The following is a 22191-nucleotide window of genomic DNA, read 5'->3' as shown; positions in this document are numbered from 1 at the left end:
AAATGACTGAGGTTGTCTGGAATAATCCTCCACTATCTATTTTCAATTTTTCTTATGTTTTGTAGCTATTTTTATTGCTCAATACTTGGGAGTCTACAAAAAGCACAAAATTTTTAAATAAGTGAACCACCCAATACAAATCTAACATATCAACAGTAGTTAATACTATTAGTTAATAATACATAATTGGATATTCCCTAATTATACAATTTGTGGCACTGGTTTTTAGCTAGGGTTTCTCTTGAATTTGCTGTCAACTCAAGGGAGCAGTGTTTTACTTACTACCAGATTTTGGCCTGATCTGAAACAAGGTATCTAAGCGCATTTCCTACCATGTGAAGACTTCTGCTAAAAAAAGAGAAAGAAAAGTAATCACACTCATTTTCTGTGTGTGAGTATGTGTATCTTTGTTTTCAGAAATTCTTCATAAACAACTAAATATGATGATGCAGATTCAAATATGCCAGGGGAACAGTACAACATTAAAAGAATCTTACCCTCTTAATTAAAACATGCCTTTGCTAAATTTTAGATATTAAATTTCAATTATTGCCTGGTTCCGCTACTCCTTTCTAAGCGTGCACATGAGCCCTGTGCCTACTATTGTCTGAAGCTCAGATTCTGGAACAATGCTGGACTGACTGACCCATGTACTGACAGATGGCTATAGGTATTTCCTGTGGCCCAAATGCCATAGGTTTACCACCACTGATCTAGAGTATATAAAGTTCCAAAATATTAGGACTCCCAAATTTGAAGACCTAGTTTAAAAAATGGCCATCTGAAATGAATAGATACTTCTCAGATAAAGAAGTACAATTGGCCAATAATATTTGGTTCACAAATTCAATTCTTTGCGTGATTCTTGGGGAGATAGATGGCTCTGTTCTTTTTCATGCCAGGAAAATGGCTATAGTCATGTTCATCACCGAGTGTGGAAGTGGCAAACAGAAGCAGATTTTGCCAAATGTTTCTGTTTGAAAATCAAGCAGTTCATTGTATATGAAAGTGTGCAAACTCACTGGTATTTGAGAAAAGCAAATTCCAACAACATTAAGATTCTATCTCACCCAGAAAGAAAAGCTACCATTAAGAACTCATCCGGTAACAAATGCTGCTGGGCCCGTGGGGGAAAGGACACCCTTCTTCATTGTTGTTGGGAAAGCAAACTTATACAATTACTATGAAAATCAGTAAGGCGATTCCTCAAAGAAAACTAAAAATAGAAATTTTAATTGACCCAGAAATTCCCCTTTTAGGTATCTTCCCCAAAGACTTTGGAACACACTTTTGTGATGTATGCATATGCTGTGTTTATATCAGCACAGTTCATGAATGCTAAATAAAGAAAGAGCCCAAGTGCCCATACACAAATGAACTGGTGAAGAAAATACAGCATATATACACAATGGAGTACTGCTTTGTCATTAAGAAGGACAACGTGAGCAGTTTTAGGAAAATGGATGCATTCTGAGAGCATAATGTTAAGTAAATCAGGCACACAATCTTGAAAATCATGTTTTCTTTACAAAAAAGAAGAGTTAATATATATAGTGTGAAGTAAAAGACAGGTACTAGGCAAGAGGAGTAAGGAAAAGTGTTACTGTATTCTAAATATGTTTCTGCTGCTGGTTTCTAGTTTCACTCCAATATGTATGGTAGCTCATCCATTCCATAGTAGTTAGTGTTGCTATGAGCATGGTTTATTTTTAATTTCTAGGAAAATCTATGAAAATAAAGTAACTCAGTGAGTTGACTAGATTTAGTAGGAGGAGTTGGGAGCACGGATAAAGTATTTTATTTTTGGATAGGAAAAATTATCCACATTTGACTGTGGTCATTTAGCACATTTGTCAATGTGCTAAAATTTACTGAATCATACACTAAGTTTGCAAATTATATAGCACGTAAATTTTAGTTCAGCAAAATTTGTTTTAATTGAAAATAAGATTCCATTTGAGATTTTTTCAGTTCATCAAACCAAGAACATTATGAGAAACTTTCACATTCAAAAGGAGCCTATGGAACATGACTACTACATACAATATGGCATCCTAGACGAAATTCTGAAACAATAAAAGAGGAGATGAAAATTGAGGAAATTTAACAATATATTAACTTTAGTTAATAATAATATGTCATGGCCGTCCAAATAGCTCAGTGGATTAAAGCACCTGCAAGAAGGCTCAGGGACCAGGGTTCGATCCCCAGGCCTGCCACGCCGTCCCACCCCCAGGGCACACTGAGACTGGGCGTGGTGGCACAGTCTGTAGGCCTTGCTCTTGGAAGGCTGTAAACAGGTGGGTCACTACGAGTCCAATCTAGTAGTGAGACCCGGAACACCCTGTAGGCCCTTCCCTAAAATACAGAAAAAAAGTATGTCAATCATGAACCATTTATTTAAATTATGCTAATATCAGATATTTAAAATAATGTGAAATAGTGTAGAGAACATGAAAACTTTGCACTTCAGAAATTATTTGTTCTAAAATAGTTATTTAAAATATAAAAAGAGACAAGATAGTAACAGAAAAAACAGCGAAAGTATAAATCAGTATCTCTACCCAAGCTATTCTTGAAATATTTACCATTAAAAGAAACAAATAATCTAGTAGATGTGCGACAATTTGCAAAGAAGAAAAATATACTTAAATATTATTATGTTTCTTAAAAACAATAGACAAAAATATAATTCTTGAAGTCCAAGAAGTCAGTAACGGTAAAAACCAAAATTAAATTAAAAACCAAAATTCGCAAACAAAAATTAAAATCTTTTATATAAGCAAAACTACTTAGACAACTAATGCTGGGAAAAGCAAAATTAGAAAGCCCTAAACAGAGATTAAAAACAGAAACAAATTTTTAAAAAATATGTAGAAAGTGAAGAATATTTCAAACATTTATGAAAGAAACAAAAGTAAGTTTGTACATGGGGAGAGGGAATCCTCTGTCTAGGTGTTTTAGGTATACATGATTTCTAATCGTCTTTTAATTTGTAATTTGTTTTTTGTTTTTAAAAAATATAAAATAAAAAACAAATATTAGAAATGGTAAAAAATGTCATTATGTAAAGCAATAGAAATTCAACAATGGTTATTGTATTGTATAATGTTGTCTTCAGATAAGTTGTTTAGATTACCAGACATAAACCTGCAAAACTGGCTTTAAAAAGTTATCAGAAATTAAAAAGGAGAAAAAAATACTAAAGTTTTTTAAATTCTAAAAATTAGGGCCAGGGTGATGGCTCAGTGGATAAATGCTTCTCTGGCAAGCACAAGGGTCTGAGTTCAATCCCTGGTTCCACAAAAAAAAAAAAATCGAAAAATTAAAAAATTAAGCATTAACTGCTCCTTTCAATACATCAGTAGAATTCAGCATTAAAATTATTGAAGCTATTATGTACATATTCATAAATATATCTTTTTCCCTTCTTTCTTTTGTCATTTTCCTCGTTCCAGTTTTTCTTTCTTCTAGAAGAGATTCTTTCCTTTTCACAGTATCTATTGTACTTTAATTTGTAATTTATTTATTTATTTATGTATGTATTTTTTAGTAACGGTCTACAGGGTCTCACTGCATAGATCGGACTCAGTGATCCTCCTGCTTTCAACCTCCCAAGAGCTGGGATTACAGGCGTGCTTCACCACCTCCGGTGTTAATCACCATCTCAGCATGCCCCAGGGACAGGGGTGGAGCAGCACACAGGGGATTGAACCCCGGCTGCTGTGTCTGCCTAAGCAGGCACTTTAACCTGTGGAGCTATTTGGCCAGCACTTTCATTTGTAACTTAAAAGTCCAATCAATTAGTAAGTTTTAGAATCTACACCAACTGTAAATCTCCATTAAGGAAGAATGGAGTTCGTGATGAGAGACAATTAAGTTTGTTTCCTTGTGAATGTTTGTTTAATGAAGGTGTGTAGTAATAGAAAGGTATTTTTTAATTAAGTGGGAAATTGAAACCAAGAACTTAGGAAATTTCCTTAACGCCTGGAATTTGACTGTGATTTTTACCTAAGTACATCTAATATGTTATTACTACATATATTGTGCATTAGGAGGCAAAATTTAGACTTCATATTATTCTTCCACATTTTATACAGAATTCCTTCTTTTTTAAGTTATGAAAAATGATACTACAATTCCTTTTAAGAGTCTGACACCATAATATATAACAAGGAAGTATACCTGACTACAAAAACTAGTAAATTATGAATATGTTGGTGTTGAATATTTGTAGATCTGTAATGCATTAGCAGTAGCATTTCATGCAAGCTGTATTTGCTAAATATTCATTTTGACAATGTTTTGATAACGTAAACAATTTAGAAGTGAAATATTTAATTTTATTTGTTTACTTGGTTGGTTGGTTGGGCTTTGGTGACTTTTAGGAAGTAAAAGAGATGCCTTATTTGAATGTATAGAGAAATGATTACACTAAAGACACTAAATTCTTTCCTGTACCCTTACGTTCAGATCCTGTGCTACAAACACTCCACCTATCCTCTGCCCCTGTCTTTCCAGAGCACCATGCGATCGTAGTGTCTTTTTTCCTTTCCCATTCCAGCAGGGACATTCAAACTGCAACAGTCTTGCAGCCCCTATCTCTGACATGGTTTTAGCATGATAAAATAGAGCTGATAAAGATTTAGCTAAGATTATTAATAATGGAAATTAAGTTTCAAAAGCTATAGGAACAGTGTATCATTTTGTAGAAAATGCCATTATTTTATTTTGCTTTTCCACCTCCGTTTCTATTTTCCAAATTTTCAACAAATCTTGACTTGGGGAGAAAAAGGTGGGTATTAAAAACAAAAGCCCACTCCCCTGTGAAGAGTGAGAGGTCTCTATTTCTGGTTCTTTGATATTCAGTACCTTTTCTTCTGATTGGAATGGTTTGAGCAGTAATATTCTATAATGACCAAATTGTGTGTGTTGTTCGTAGCCTTTGCTATACAAGGCTCTTCTTGGCTAATCTCCACAGACAGCTTCAACTGTGATAAGATTTGCTGCAGCACTGAGCATGTTAAACAAGGTTGTGCCACACAGGCACAGCATAACTAGTGCCAGGTCTCCCTGCATATTTGTGGTTTATCTGAACAAATACAGCAGCAGACTGGCTCAAATAATCAAGTTCTGCTTGAAATTTTCTGTGACCTAATTTCATGGAACAGAATTATACTCCAACTGCTATCAGCAAAATGTCTGCAGCCGATTTACAAAATACTGATATAACAAATGTTATACGGCTACCAGGGATGCACTGAGACATTTTTCTCCATGTATACATCATTCTTCATCTTGTCATTTGTAATCAGGGAGGACAGAAATAGACACAAGTTCAGAGAAACTATTAGGAAACACGCAACTTTTACAACTCAGATAAGCTTGGAGCATTTCAGAGAAAGTTATGATTTTTTTTTTTAGAAAAGTTGAAAATATTTTAAAACTCTTTAAAATTCAAAATAGATTTATTTCTTGTTTTATTAAAAATTATTTTATTTTTCTAAAAGTGTTACAAGTAATCTATGTCCATTGTACACAAATTCACCATAGAATAGCAAAAGAAAAAAGCAACTTTCCTCACCTCTAAGAGATACTGTTAAACTTGATATATATCCACCCTGAATTTTCTATAACTACATTGGTTTAAATAATTGCACATATTGTTCCAAAGATAATATGCTGTCCTGTCCTTTGCTTCATTATTATAAACAAGGTTTCACTTTAACTTCCCCATATACACTGGTTTGGGTATATTTCTAATAATTAGCTGTCAACAAAAAGTGACCACAAAGAACTAAAGTTAAAAGGGAAACTTTGTTGAATATTATAGGTGTGTAAACTCACCAAAGTTACGGAACTTAAGAAAATTGGGGTATAACTATGAATGTCCATTTTGTATCTGCGTATTCAAAGTGGTTGGGATAGATATATATTTGCATTCTCTTAATGAATAGAATGATTTTTTCTAATGGTGTTTGTAAGTAGGATCACAAGTCTGCATCTTGTACAGCAATTAACCACTAAGAAGAATATATGCAGTGTATTATTTGTTGAAACTATACTTTCGATTTGATTTGAAACTGTCTCATTGATATATGTTTATCAATAAAACTTTGAAAAGAAAATAATAAAATAAAATAAAATTCAAATTAAGCAAAACTAAAAAAAAAAAAAAAAAGGGGGAAACTTTGGGGCTGAGGAGATAGTTCAGTAGAATAAGCACTTGCCTGGTAAGCACAAGGGCCTGAGTTCAATCCCCAGTTCTGCCAACAAAACAAAACAAAAGGGAAACTTTTTAAAAAGAAAAGTAGTTTACTACCAAAGGAAGTGCAGCCTTTGGTGCCAAAGGAAACATACTCTGAAAGAAAAGAGAGGTTTGGGCTGACACAGTGAGCAAGCTCAGCCCCACTCCAGTTCTCTTGGGCGCAGAAGGGGAGAATGTCCCTCCTGGCTGGGTGGCAGCCACATGTGTCAGTGGCTATGGGCAGGGCATGGGTCAGGGCAGGGTAGCAAACTGAGACTGCTGGATCCGGTTATATTAGTGGGACAAGAGCTTCCCTGGAAAGGCATGCAGGGTTTAGTGTGTGATCTTTTGAGGACTTCAGAGCAATTGCGTGACTCACAACTACTAAACAACTCTCAGGCTCCGTTCTGAATTTTCGCCATTAGCCACTCGGAGAGGCTCCTGAAATTCAGCTTTTCTTAAAGCTCACAAATCTTAGTATAGATTTGCATGTAAAATTTAAAGCAAACTGCAGTTGCTAAATGCAACTTACGATTCTCATAAGGAGGAAACTGGAAAAAAAGACATTTCATGAAAGAAGAAAAATAACAAAGACACAATAGTGACTGAAAGACTTTTAAAGATTAGAACAAAAAGAATTGTTTTCCCATTTGTTATGCTAGTTTATTTAATGTTTAGTTTCAACTTTAAAGGTGTGTTAACAGCTTGTACTTTTTCTCTTCCAGGAAAGGTTAATGTTGCACAGTAATTTAAACCATAACTCTTGTTGTAAATCTTGCTGACTTATGCAGGCAGAAGTAGAGCAAAACTACGCATTTAGATTTTTATGATTCTGAATTTCTTGGTCCTTTACATTATTCCACAAGTGTAGTTTAAGATGATCACTCTAATAATGTGGCGGTTAGAAACATATCTGTATAGAAATTTGGAGCTTGAGACTGGAGAGTAAAAGATTTCATAAGATTAATAAAAATCCAATCATCTAAAAGGTTATTCTAAGTTAAACAAATGAGATAGTATTTTTCAAAGTGGATTCATTTTATACAATGTGATATAGTACATCATTACAAGTAAAAGAAATAAATAAATGTCTGATTAATTTGCTGCTTGGACCAAACCAATGAATGATAGTGGCCTATAGTCATGTACAAGTTTAAAAAGGGAAATGGTTGTACGTAACGGATTTTGGAGTAAGTAATTAGGAGAAGATTTGAATTATACATGATAATTGGGTTTGTTTCCTGTATGTCTCAGTCCATTCTGAGCACTGTAATGAAAGGCTTACAAAGAAATATAAATGTGCTTCTCAAAGTTCTGGAGGTCGAGAAATCCAAGATCTCTTTGCCTGAAGAGTTAGGGTCTGGTGAGTGTTGACTTCATGAATGTTCCTCTTCCCTCTGTGTCCTTATGTGGCAGAAAGAGTAAGTAGCCTTTCTGTCATCTGTTCTCTAGGTACTACTACCATTCATGGACTGTGGTACCTAATCTCTTCCAAAAGAGTATCACCTTCATGGTATTCTTCATGTGTGTGTTAGAATTCAACATGCGAATTTTGGCTCATAGGAAAACAGAACCAAAATTTAAATTACCAATAGGCCTTTAGAATTTCAAAGTGAAAGATATACTAAGCAGATTTTCAGAAATGTGCATTTCTAAGGACAGGAGATGCAAAGAACATGCTTTTTTTAGAGCTTTGGTGAGTTGAAGGAAGCTTGTCAAATGTTCCCAAATCAAAATGCCAACTCAGAACAAAGCCAAACACTGCAGAAACTCTAATTATGACATCATTCTAAAGGCAAATGTTCAACAGCATACCGGCTCTTGGTAGGAACTCCCACAGACCTATCTCTCTCCTACTCCCCTCTGCACCCACAAATACTAATTTGTCTCTATAAAGATTGATCTCCCAGGTCCTTTTGTTTACCTTGTCTTTTTTTTCTGTATCATTAATTTATTTTAGGCTTGATACACTGATAGCATGTTTCCTTGCTCCTTGTGTGAGTCAGTTTTCTAATTCTGTGATAAAATACCTAAGGAAAACAACTGGAAGGCTGGAGGATTTATTCTGTCCCCCTATTTCAGAGGCTTTAGGACACTGCCTCTGGGCCTGAGGGAATGGGAGAGGCATGTTACAGTGGGTGGGAAGCAAAAAGAGAGGAAGAGGCAAACAGCTGTGGACTGTGTGCATCCTCCCAGGTCTACTTCCTACAACAGATCCCACCATTCAACAGCCCACTGAGCCCTGAAGAACTCATCAATGCATTAACCCACTCATGAACTCAGTGGTCTTGTAACCAAGGGACCTTCTGAAAGCTGTCAGTGGCAAACAAGTCTTCAACACAATGAGCCTTTTGGGGGACATTTTGATGCCACCCATAATATGTCCTGCTTATGTTTCCCCCTTAATCCCAAACTACCTATTTTCTGCTCTTTCATCTCGACCTTTGGAGTCAACCACCTGTTCCTCTTTTGAAACATGTTTATATCGATTACTGCTTCCTTCCTCCTTACTCACCCATTATGCTGCTGAACTTATCAGAATCATGCCTTTATTCTTCTTTCTTTGGTAGCCATTGTGTCTCCTTGCAACTTAACAAGCTAGCACAGTATATGACACCTTGTGATTTACTTTTAAGACATACCATTGAACATATGGAAGTTCAAATAGCATCTTTTTAAGTTTATCAAAATAAGATTAAAATCATTGCTTTTCTATTTTATTTTATTTGAAGAGTGGCATGAAGTTTTTAATTTGGAGAGTAAAAGATAACAATGAAAGGCAAAAGTCATGTTAACAAACGTTCATCACAAAGCTGGTCTGACACAGGGAGAGAACTTCTCTGGGCTTTCCACCTACATATCAACCAAGGTTGGTAGTGAGTACAAATCTGAAACATCCATCTGTGCAACAAACTGCCATCTCAAGAAATCATGCCCAGGGGATGTCAAAAGGTGAGCATCTTTCCAGTCTTCTGGAAAGATTAAGCATGGGAATAATTCAGCCAACAAAGTTCATGACAACAAGGTGCAGGGCAGTGATGGCAATGAGAAAATCAGCAAAAGCTCTCTCTGGGGATAAGCCTTGGAAATTCGCTTTGTTCTGAGTGTTGATCTGTATTATCAAACACACCACCAGGATGAAGCTTCCCACACAAGAGATGAAGCCCGAGAGGAAAGAGTTGAAAGGGAAGGTCCCCATGAGGAGACAGTAATTGAACTGCAGCATTCTGGTCAGCAGTATATACAGGAGACACGTGTCCAGCAACTTTAGCGCTGCGGAGTAGCGCTCAAAGTACTCTTCTAAGAATCACGAAATAACAGACACTACAGAGGCCAATACAGCTATAAGTTGAATACTCTGGGCCGTGCTTCCTCAACTCCTCAAAACCATTACATTTTAAATTAATATTGTTTAAAATGAAATTATATTTGCAAAAGTATGTTGCGGCTTTATCCTATGGGTACTGACAATCAGTAAAATAATAAATGGCATTTATTTTACTTGTATATTCTGAGGGCAGCAAGATGCATGATTTCAATCCCTGAAGGAACCAAGAATAATTCCTTTATGCAGCATTACAGTTTGCCCTTAAGGTAGTCTTAGACTTGTCTGGATAGATGCTGGCCTAGCCACAGGGTAAGGAGCAGTACAACATCTAATTAGATGACCAGAACGTAAGAAGTCTAAAGCAACAAAAACCCAAGTATGGGCTGGGGAAGGAATATAAGTTTCATGACTCCTTTAAACAGTAGGAAAGACACAAATCATTTTTCAATAACTCTGGATAAAGCACAGATACACAGGAGCTTCTATCCCTTTCAAAGGAGAAACAAGTTACTGCTGTGGAATCAGGGAGCCAAGTACAGAAATCATCTCATTAAATACAAGCAGATTTGAAAAGAAACATGTCCTCCCTTCTTTCTGCAGACGATGGCTAGAGGTGAAGCCTATCAGTGGACACCCTGCAGACAATAACATTAAAATTGTATGATGTGATTGGTTTTCTTCTGGCCGTGCTACTTCTTCTCATAACAGATTTTATGCTTAGATTTTTCTTTCTGGCTTTTGTCTTATTTATATTGTCTTTAAAATGTACTTTTAAAACTTTCAAGTTATAAATATTAGGTCCAAGTACAAGTTGTTTACTACAAATTTTATGCACTCTGAATTTACTATCCAGGCATTCTCTGCGCATAAGTGTTACTTCTTACTCTTTTTCGTGAATGGATACTGTCTACTCAGCTTGTAGGTCAGTTTTTAGGTCAAGATTTTATGAATAAACACCTTCAAATTATATTTACTGTAAGTACTGATCTTTATCAGTAAAGCATATGTAACATGTTCCATATTACATTTTATATACACTTTACTTCAAAATTTAAGGCATGTTTTGTTGTGTTCAGTTTTATTTAATCTGGAAAATGTCTCTTCTTTTAAGAAAAAAAGCAAAATTTTATTAAAAAGAATGAGTAATAAATGGTTAAATAGTATGAACTATATTTGAAAAATATTTTTAATCAGAAAAGAGAAGGAGAAACAAAATGCCTACCCTGAAAATAAAAGAAAAGCTGGAAATAATATGAAAAGGTTCTTTAAAGACTTCTCCAAATACAGCTTCTCTAACTGTAATGGCACATCCATCTCTGAAAAAACAAAACAAAAAAAGGGGGAATATAAATAAAGGATCCTTTTTTGTGGGGGAAGGTCTACAGGGTTTTCAGATTCTCACTACTAGATTGGACTCAGTAGTGATCCACCTATTTACAGCCTCCCAAGAGCTAGGATTACAGGCGTGCGCCACCAAGCCCAGTCTCAATTGCTGTTTCAGCACATCCTGGGGGCAGGGCCGGTATGGCAGGCCCAGGGATGGAACTCTCAGCCCCTGAGCCTGCTTGCAGGCACTTCAATACGTTGAGCTATTTGACTGGCCCTCAAAAGGACAGTTTTGTTGTGAAAAATATGTATGTATTTATGTATATATATAGTAGGATAGATTTACAACTACTTTCTCTTAGCTCACTGAGAAGAAAGGCTTGTACTAATATTGTTTAGACAAGATATCTTGTCGGCATCTTGTCCTCTGAATAACTACTACTAAGACAACAATATGCAATGCATTAATTATTGTAACAGTTTTAACCTGTTTTGAAACTGTTTAATTGCTATTTTATCTTTGTTTCTCATTAAAATAAATAAAAATAAATAAAATCTTTCACTCTAGGATCATTAGCAAGAAACCCAGAATTTGGTACCTCAAACTGACCCTTAATCTAAGTAAATAGTCCTCTAAATCATTTCAAATACTAATTTGTATGAAATTAAAGGAATGAAAACAAAACTACCAAAGTGAAACTTACTTTATTAAATGTAAAAAATATAATCATCTTAGTGAAACTATGTAAAACATTGTATATAAAATATATGACTGTAAAAAATGACATATTAATAATTTTAATTATATATTTCTGAATAATAAAAACATATACTTACTTATAGAGATATCAGTGTAATAATCAACATTACACTTCTATTTCCAAGATTACATCTCAAAAAATATTAAGCGTGAATAATATGTTTGACACAGTTAAATTTCTAATTGATTGCATATTTTTGAATTTTTATATAATCAAAATAGAATTGGTAGTATAGGGATATATTCACAGTTACTAAGGAGGAAAGAGGATTTCTGGAGCCCAAGAAATTGAAATCATCCTGGACGTCACACCAAGACCTCCATTCGAAAACATGTTCATCTCATAGCTCCATCTCTTTTACTTTGAGGTCCATGTGACTCTGCAAAAGATTCTCCTGACCTCTGACCTCTGACCTCTGATCTTTGACCTCTGACCTGTGTAGGGAGAGCTCCATAGGGAGAATATTAGAAACTACAAACAAAATTGACTAAAATAGCCATAATTATCAAAAAAATCAATACAATTAGAAATTTAAAAGGTGAAATCACAAGGACTACTACCAAAATCCAGAGGATTTGAAGTAATTACATTGACAACCTTTTCTCTAATAAGTTAAAGAATCTAGAATAGATATCTAGATGCATATGAATTGCAAAAACTAAATCCACAAGATACAAAGCTTTGAAGAGTCCAATAACAAGCAATGTAAGTTAAACATTACTGAAAACTACTGAGAAGTCCGTGATCTGATGGATTTATAGCTAAATTGAGTAAGAAGTTTAGGAAAGATGTAATGCTATTATACCTTAAGCTAATCAATATAATTGGAAAGAAAGAAGTATTGCCAAACTTATTACTGGAAGATGACATTGCCCTGATACGAAAACCAGACATGACTTAAAAGTTAAAAAGAAAAACTACATAGACATTTCTTTAAGGCACATAGATATAAATATTTTCAACAAGCTAATGGCAAACAAGATTGGGCATGGTGATGCACACCTGTAATCCCAGTGCTGGGAAACTGAAAACAGGAGGATCGTTATAAGCCTGAGCTGCGCATTGAGACTTTGAACCAAACATAAAAAATAATTAAGATAGTGGGCTGGGGAGATGGCTCAGTAGAATAAGTGCTTCCCTGGCAAGCACAAGGGCCTGAGTTCAATCCCCGGTTCCGCAAAAAAGAAAAATAAATAAATAAATAAATAAATAAATAAATAAATAAAAATAATAAAGATAATGGCAAACAGAATGTAACAAATCACTGAAAAGATTATGTATCATGACCAAGTTAACTTCATCCACAGAATGCAAGGATAGTTCAACATATAATAATCAATAAATATAAGAAAACACAATCATTTCAATAGAGGTAGCAGAGCTTTTGTCAAAATCCAATACGTATTTATGATAAAAACCCTGAAGAAAATATTCATGGAAGGTATTTATCTAAACTTAATAAGGGCTCTTTGTGGCAAATGGAAAGAAACTGAAAGTATTTCTTCTAACATGAGGAACAAGAGAAGACTGTCCAATCTCACTGCTTTATTAAACAGTATTAAAAACTTCAGTCAGTATTGGACTATATTGGCTTATTTTACTGAATTCACACAACTACAAAATTTGAATGGCAGTAGAACACCCATCTCTGACAAACAAAACAAAAAAGAGGGATACAAATAAAGGACCATTTTGTAGTGAAAAAATATATATATGTACCTGTAAATACAAAATAGGATAAATACACAGCTAATTTCTCTTAATTCAATGAGAAGGAAGACTTGTACTAATAGTGTTTAGATAAGATATCATGTCTACATCTTGTACTCTGAATAACTACTATGAGGACAATATGCAATGTATTAATTATTGTAACTGTCCTACTAACATGTTTTGGAACTGTCCCATTGATATTTCTTTCTCATTAAATTTAATTTAAAAAGACTTTTTTAAAAAGTAAAAAAAAAAACTTTAGTCAGCATTGTCACACAATAAAAAGAAACAAAAAGAATGTGTACTCGAAAAGCAGAAGATCTATGCTATTTATCAAATGACATTTGCTTGTACATAGGAGACCAAAAATTTCTATCAAAACCTTCTAGAACTAATAGCAAATTCAGCAAAATATCAGGAAACAAAGCCAATACACTAAAATTGATAGTGTACCTGTAGATCAATGATGAAAACAGTGAGAAACAAATCAAGCAAAGAATACTTGTCACAGTAGCTTCAAAAAATTAAGTACTCTTGGGGCCGGGGAGATGGCTCAGTGGAATAAGTGCTTCCCTAGCAAGCTCAAGGGTCTGCGTTCAATCCCCAGTTCTGCAAAAAAATAAAACAGAACAAAAAAAACAAAACAAAAAACCCAAAAAAATTAAGTACTCTAGGTGATAGCTTAACCCAGGAAGTGAAACACCTCTACAAATACAATAATGCTTTATAAGTGTACTATATAAAAGAGGACATTAGAAAATGCAAAGGCACCTCCCCTTCCTGTATAGGCAGACTAATACCATCAAAATGGCCATATTGTCAAAATGATTTCTAAACTGCATGCCATTCAAATCAAAATCAACAGCATCCTTCACTTCTACAGAAATCACTATGGAAATTGCTCAAAGAAGCTAAAATTAGGAATCTTACTTGACCCAACTATTCCTCGTCTAGATATCTTTCCAAAAGAGATAAAACCATCATAATGCAGTGATTCACATATGCCTGTGTTCATAGCAGTACAAATCATAATCACTAAATCTTAGAAGTGGCCTCTTCATCCATCAAGAAATGAATGAATAGACAAAGTGTGATACATACACAATAGAGTACTACTCAGACATAAAGATAAATTTGAGTCATTTAAATAAAAAATGATGTTGCTGAGACCATAATGCTTAATGAAATAAATCAGACATAGAGCTTAAATAATGCATGGCTTTCTTATATGAGAAACAATATATGAGTAATTCAAAAAATAAAATAAAAGATAATAGAAAATAAAGAAAGGGGAAGGCAAGGAAAGGCTAAATGAAAAATAATTTAAACATGAGTCAAATATACAAAACCCTAAGATGAATGTATTTATTAGGCATCACAAAGACGTTCTAATAAATTCTAAGAAGCAAACAAATAGATGCAATATGTAAAAATTAATTTATTCAGTATAAAATAGAATGATAATATGGAGTCATATTAAATTGAACTAATTTGAATTCTGCTTCTTTGTGTTTTAAATCATTACGTTATCACAGTTTATATCAAATTATCATTTAAATACAAAATACAGTATCACATTAATTTGAAATACCGGCTGTGCAATGTGTAAACTTGAAAATTTTAACATCATTCTTATAATAATATATTCAGTGGAGTGTATATAAATGTACAACTGGAAATGTTCTAAAGTAATTTTGTAGTAGAAAATAATATTCATCAAGGGATTAGCAATAGGAATTTCCCATTCAGAAATATAATCAGTGTTGGATCCAGTACACAAACCAAAGTCTACTTCACACTGGAGGTTACAAAGAGCAAAGCAAAATAAAGGATATTTATATAAGATTACGATACAATGTAAGAAATAGTTCAAAGTTATAGGAATCAAAGGATCATTGAGAGATCATTGTATAAGGTAAGCATGGGAAAATCACATGGAAATGGAGACTGAAAGTATCTGTCCACATTATCAGCAATCATCACAGCACTTAATGAGTTAAAAGAGCAGATCTGTGTTTCTAAGACACCATTCAGAGGAGCAAAATAAATTGGAAGAGATAGACTAGAAATAAAAGGCACGCGACTGTCCTTTTATAATGGACTAACCAAGACAGAGAGGAGGGCTCTGTGCCACAGCAATGAGAGAGAGGCGATGAGAAGAGCTCTTAGCAAGATAGGACATGACAGAGGATAGATTTAATCTCTTATTACATATAAATATTTATGATTATGCCTCCTGTTCACCCAACGACCTTGTCAAGGAATATGAAAACATTAAAAAGGGACCGTTTGGCTTCTCTTCAAAAGCTGATCAACATGGTGATATTTTCTATGTACTATGTCAGTGTGCAAAAGAACAGCCTGTATGTGGCTTTTAGCAATACTAAAAATATTTTAATAAAACAAATATAATTAATATTTCTTATAAGACTAAGTTCATTCTTTAAGATTTAGACCTCTTCTATCTTTATGTCATTTACCAGTTTAATTTGATTTATCAGTTTTTACCTATATTTCTTAACTCATTCTTACAATATTCCTATTGGCCTCCTAGAAAACTATGTATCTTTATTCTGCCACTTGTTTATTATTTCTCTTTTTCTGCAATGGAATCATCATCCTTTGCTATTACTTTGCATACTAGAAGCATATTGTTGAAAATCTTCTCTTCTTTATCTACATTTTCTCTAGGCTAACACCGAAATCTCCCAGAGTTTAAACATCCTTGCATGTGAATTATTACTTAAGACGATTTCTAACTTTGGCATCTGTGTTGAAGTCCAATTTCCTAATTACTGCATCTTCTTACAAGCCCAAAAAGACATTATCAAAGTAACTAGCATTACAGTCTTCATGATTCTTTTGGAGATGTTTCTTTATCCTATTTATTGACTCTGAATAAATAAATGTACTAATTTTAAAATACACTCCTCTAAATACTAAAGTGCATTATAAGTGCTGTTGTGTGACTATGCTGTCTATTAACTTATGCAAATTTTGTTATAAGATATTCTGACTAACAGTTGACTTTAGTTAGCTGGTTGCTGAGCAAGCTTTGGAGACGAGCTGAGCAACTGAAAAGATGATGGCATTGCATTTTTATTTATCTATTTATTTATTTTTATACCGGGGATTGAACTCAGGATCATGTGCTTCCCAGGCAAGTGCTTATTCTACTGAGCTATCTCTCCGGCCCCTACATTTTTATTTTATCTTTTTTATTATTTATTTATTTACTTATTTATTTATTGTATTTCATTTAGGAAAGGGTCTATACGGTGTTCAAGGTCTCAATACTAGATGGGACTCATAGTGTTTCTCCTGTTTACAGCCTCCCAAGTGCTGGGATTACAGCCATGCGCCACCAAGCCCAGTCTCAATTGTCTCATCTCAGTGAGCCCCTTGGGCAAGGCCAGCACGGCTGGCCCAGGGATCAAACTCCTGGCCCCTGCCCTGTGTCTGCCTAAGCAGGCACTTTAATCTGCTGAGCTATTTGGCCGGCCCTTATTTTATCTTTGTGTTGCATTTTTTTTTTATACCACAAATTGAACTCAGGACCTTGCACTTGCTCAGCAGGGGTGTTATGCCACTGAGATTATTTTTTTATATCTGAATTGTCTTTTTATAAATATGTATTTGGATTATTTTTAAACTGCAGACAAGTTTTAATGATTTAGAAAAGAAATTATCAGATGTGTATATGAAAGAAAATAAGTTCTTTACATAGTATGTGTTTGTGCATGTATGTATTTATAAGTATGTAAGAATAAAAACTTGAAATAAGAATTTCATCAAGTCAGTAAAAAGCAGACTCACTTCATATGCGTACCATTTTTCAAGTGCATCGTTTTCCAGTGGCTATTGTAATGGATTACGACAAACTGGTCTACAACCATATGAATTTATTCTTTCAGACTTCTTGAGACCAGAAGTCTGAAGGTTTCCTTGGCTAAAATCCACATGTGGGCAGGGCCCACACTAACTCAAGAGACTAGGAGGAAGCCTCCTCTCTGGCTACTTCAGCTTTCTGCAGCTGCTAACATTCTTTTCTTGGTATCTACATCACTCCATTAACTCCCCCACAGTTGCATTCCTTTGGTTTGTCCCATCTGTGGCAAATATTCCTTTGACTTCCTCTTATGAGAACATGAGGCTGCATTTAGGCAGCACCCAGACTATCAGGGGTAATTCCCTTTTTCAACAACTGTAACTTAAATATATTTGCAAAGTCTCTTTGTCCAAGTACAATGATGCTTACAGGCTGCAGGGATTAGAGATTGACCCTAGGAAGCAGGAAGAGCATTATTTAGCTTCCTACACGTAGCGTCTCCAGTATACCTCCCTGTCTTATGCTTCGAAAGACAAAACATTATTATGAGCCATTAGAGGTGAGACCAGAACATAACAGGGAGAAGAAGAGCAGAGCCTGAGCAAAACTAAATAAACTAAGTAAACTAACAACAAGGTGAGATAAGCCTTTGGGAAAGATAGAGAGACAAAAGACAAAGAATGGATAGAAGGTACCAGCCAAGTAAAGCCTGGCGAGTAGCAACAAAGCTGCAGCGCCTGCTTTTCATGTCCTCTGTCCCAAAGAGCTATAGAGAAGCCTTTAGATCCAGTCATTTCCTCAGTGTTCTCAAGCACTCCCGTCTATGGTGGGTTTTCCTCTGCTATTCCTGCCTTTCCCCACCGTGTCCTCCGGCTTCCTTCTTTGCTCCCTCAAACACGAAGCCAGTTGGCAAGGGAGCTGGTTACTGCAGCATTATGTTTTCTAGCACTATCCAAACTGCTAATTAGTGCTCTAAGAGGAAGAAAGTGAAAATATGAGGAAAAAAATGTATAACTACCTGATTTTAAAATAAATAATTTAGGGCCAGCAAGAAGGCTCGGTGGACCTAGCGCCTGCTTAGGCAAGCTTAGGCAAGTGCAGGGACTCTGGTTCGATCCCGGCACCACATGCCAAGAGGGCCCTGACCCCATGCTGCCACTGAGTCTGGGCATGGTGGCGCATGCCTGTAATTCTAGCACTGGAGAGGTTGAAAACAGGAGGATCAATATGAGTCCAAGCTGCGTAGTCAGGCCATGTACAAAATTAATTAATTAGTTAATTAATTAATTAAGAAGATGAAATTGGATTGAGTTTTCTGTAGCTATTAAAGTAAGCTGGATGTGGTGGTATACTGCTGTATTCCCAGTACTAGTTAGGCTGAAACAGGAAGATCATTGCAAATTCAAGACCAGTCTGGGCTACAAAGAGAGTCCAAGGCCAGCCTGAACTGTATAGCTAGACCCTGTCTCAAAAAAGATAAACTAAGAAGTAATACTACATTGGTAAACAAAGACTCATACAGAAAATTTTGCATGGTTGTAATATATTTAAGAAATATTTTGATATGTATGTGTTTTATACAGTCTTGCATAAATAATAAGTGTTTTTCATTGGTTAGTGAAAAAAATGAATTTTAAAAATTCAGGCCCTATCTATGAGGAAGTCTCAGCATTACATGCTATGCCCATCAATTGCTAGAGTTCATGATATTACCCCAAAATCTGAGTTTAAAAGGAGTAGAGAAAAAAATTAAAGAAATGGACTCTTTATTTCATTTTGGACACCTAAAAGCCAGCAATGGCATAGCTTCATATTTACTGCACATAAAAAAGATGACTAAATGACAAATTGTCTCGAGCCCATTGGATTTGAGGCCACAGTTGAGCAAAATAATGCAAAATCTGGGGGAAAAATAGTTTCATGCAGGGAAAAATAGAACCAGAGCATTTTTCTACCTGGGGAAGATGCCACCAGATTCTATAAAAGATGCTAAGAGGCGTCAGAAGCAAATTCCAATGATTCCCTAAAAGAGGAGTGAGAGCTCCCGACGGTAAAGCTCTTTGGGGTCAAAGATACTGATGAGCTTGCAAGCACTTAAAGCCTTTCTCTCTCCATAACTCTTGTCATGCTCTCACAGAGAAGACATAAGAAAATTTTGTGGAAAAGAATTTTGACAGTGCAGAGAGACAATAAAAGACAGAATTATCAAAATTGAACTGAAACCCGTATTATCTACTTCCCCAATGAAGAAAAAAATTCCTTAGTTTGCTAGAAGAATAAGAAAAAGTATAGTTTTGTGACCAAAGCAGAAGAATATTTGGTGGGAAGAAGAGCACGAGTATAGACGAGCTCAGCCCTGGGGCTGCAGCCGCAGGAAAGCGCTTGTGGAGTACACCCCCGAGATCCAAGAATCCAGAATCGAAGACGTTATCCAGAGAAAGAGAATGCACTGGTATCTTGTTCCTCTCTACCTAACTAATATTAGGTAACATTAAGAGAGAAACACACTGAGAAAGCTGCGAAAACAAGTACCCTGGAAACATTGTAAACAAAGTCCTGAGCACACTAATAGAAAGAATAGAGATATGTCACCTCTGACACACCTACCTGCATTTGTTCTGCTACTAAAAGAATGTAAAACCTGTAGTACACTAAGACAACCACAGCACAAAGAGATCTCAAGCCCAACCAAAAGCCACAGTATCCTAACACAAATGCCCATATGGAATTCCAAACCAAAAAAAGATATGGGCCTAACATGACAGAATAGATTTGCAATACTAGCACTTGAGGTGGCTGAGGCAGGACTGTCCCAAGGTTGAGCCAGACCTGAGTAGGAGTAAGTCTCTCCTGAAATTTAAAAAATGAATAAACAAAGAGAGCTAGGGATATATCTTAGTGAAAAGGCCCTAGATTCAATTCTCAGTACCAAAAACAAGATATGATATGTCATTTCAAAACATCTTAGGAGGATAAGGGAGTAAGACAGAGTCTTATTTTATATTCATCCTGGACCTTAACTCACTATGTAACCGAGGCTGGCCTCAAGCTCATAGGATCCTCCTGAGTGTTGAGATTACAGGTGTGCACCAACAAGCCCAGCTTCAAATCTTAAATACAAAAATAAAAATACAAATACAAAAAAAAACAAAAAACTACAAGAGATAGAGGAAGAGAAAAGAAGGAAAAAAATCCCTGAATAAATATAAAACAATAAAGAAAATAATAATTTATAATCTAACATTATTAAAAACAATTTTTTGAAAATAATTTAAAATCTAACATTATTAATAACAATTATTTTTATATTTTAGAGAAGGGTCTACAAGGTGTTCAGGGTCTCACTACTAGTTTGGACTCGTAGTGATTCACCTGGTTTACAGCCTCCCGAGAGCTGGGATTCCAGGTGCACACCACCACGCCCAGTCTCAATTGCTGTTTCAGTGTGCACTGGGGGTGGGGATGGCACAGCAGGCCTGGGGATCAAACCCCTGGCCCCTGTGCTTGCTTACAGGTGCTTTAATCCACTGAATTATTTGGCTAGCCAACACTTTTACCTGTTTGTTTAAAATAGATTGTGAAATTGATTTAAAAATAAGCTATCTGATATTTATAGTAAACACCCTTTCAATATAAAAAGATAGATCAGATTCAGTGGATGCATGGATAAAAAGTTAGGCCACACACAGATTAACCAAGAGGATGCTAGATTAAATAAATTAATCTAAGACAAGGTAGATTTTATAATAAGAAATGTCATCATAGAGAAAAACATTTCACTATGACAGATATATCAATTATTCCAGAAAGCTTAAAGCTCTTAATATGTGTTCATATAATCATAAAGCTTCAAAATTCATGAGTCAAAGTTTAATTGACAAAACAAAAAAAAAACTACTTCACAATTATTATTGGAGACTTCCGTGTGTATGAGTAAATGATACAACATACAGATGGAAAATACATATAGATTATCAATGAATCTGACTGATTTTATGATTTTAGATAGTCCAGGTGACTACAGAAGTATAGAGAGCCCTTTCTGGTCATTGTCTTTTTCTTGGAAGTGTCTGTTTGTAATCCCATGGATTAATTCATGGAATCCCAGTGAGTTAATGGTAATCTACTACACCCAGTGCAATCCATGGTGAGGAAAAAGACACTGAGGCATGTTTGTAGTTATGGGGAGATAAGTGATCCTGTGTCCAGCCATGATGGTGGCTATCCAGAACAAAGGCCTTGACCCAAGGCTGTATTCACTCATGAAGAAAGGTGTGGCCTGGGGATTAGTGGCTGTGAGAATGGCGAGAAGTAGGCAAGTGCTGTGAGCTTGACTAAGTCAGAGGCTTGCATTCATCTCTGCAATATGCAGAGAGAAGATATGTAGAAAAAATAATCCGCATTACAAAATGAGACAGTATCTAATGTTTTGGAGTCAGTACTTCAGCTCTGAAGTATAATTTTTGAAGCATAGGAAGTCATACCCCCTACCTTGAGGCTTGATCCCAACCAATAACATGGAGCACTGGCACTTCATCGGTTCGACCCAGCACACTAGGGAGCAGCAGGTGAGGGTTCCAGAGAAACATGCCTGCTGTCTTCAAAGAGAACCACCAGCACCTAGTCTAGACCAATATGTGTTGCTTAAAGCCAATTGAAAGGATTAAAGAAAAGCCCTAGCCAGCTCTGTCTATATCAATACATGGAAATGAGGTCTGGCTCAACCAAAGTGGAGACAGTTGCTCCTCTTTCAAGGAGAGGTGCCCTGGTGGTCCTCCACAGAGAAGAATACAATTTCACCTAAAACATGGATGGGAACTTTACCAACACTAACCATGCTCCAGGCCATAAAAGAAAGCCTAGTGTATTTGACATAATAACAAAAATTTAAGTTCTTCAGCCATAAGAAAATTGCAGTACAAATACATAATGAATACATAAGTAAAAAAATCTTCAAGTTTTGTAAATTAAATCTCTCTAAAAAACA

At 35.4% G+C, this 22191-nt stretch overlaps 1 pseudogene; it reads right to left on the bottom strand.

Moving 5' to 3' along the window:
• Positions 1–9245: 9245 nt before the first annotated feature.
• Positions 9246–21741, bottom strand: LOC101578047 (annotated as a pseudogene).
• Between the last annotated feature and the right edge of the window lie 450 nt (positions 21742–22191).

This window comes from Octodon degus, unplaced genomic scaffold (assembly GCF_000260255.1).
Source record: "Octodon degus isolate 3935 unplaced genomic scaffold, OctDeg1.0 scaffold00139, whole genome shotgun sequence".
NCBI classification, from domain to species: domain Eukaryota; kingdom Metazoa; phylum Chordata; class Mammalia; order Rodentia; family Octodontidae; genus Octodon; species Octodon degus.
The sequence above is the reverse complement of the archived record's forward strand: the minus strand, read 5'-3'. Positions and strand labels throughout refer to the sequence as shown.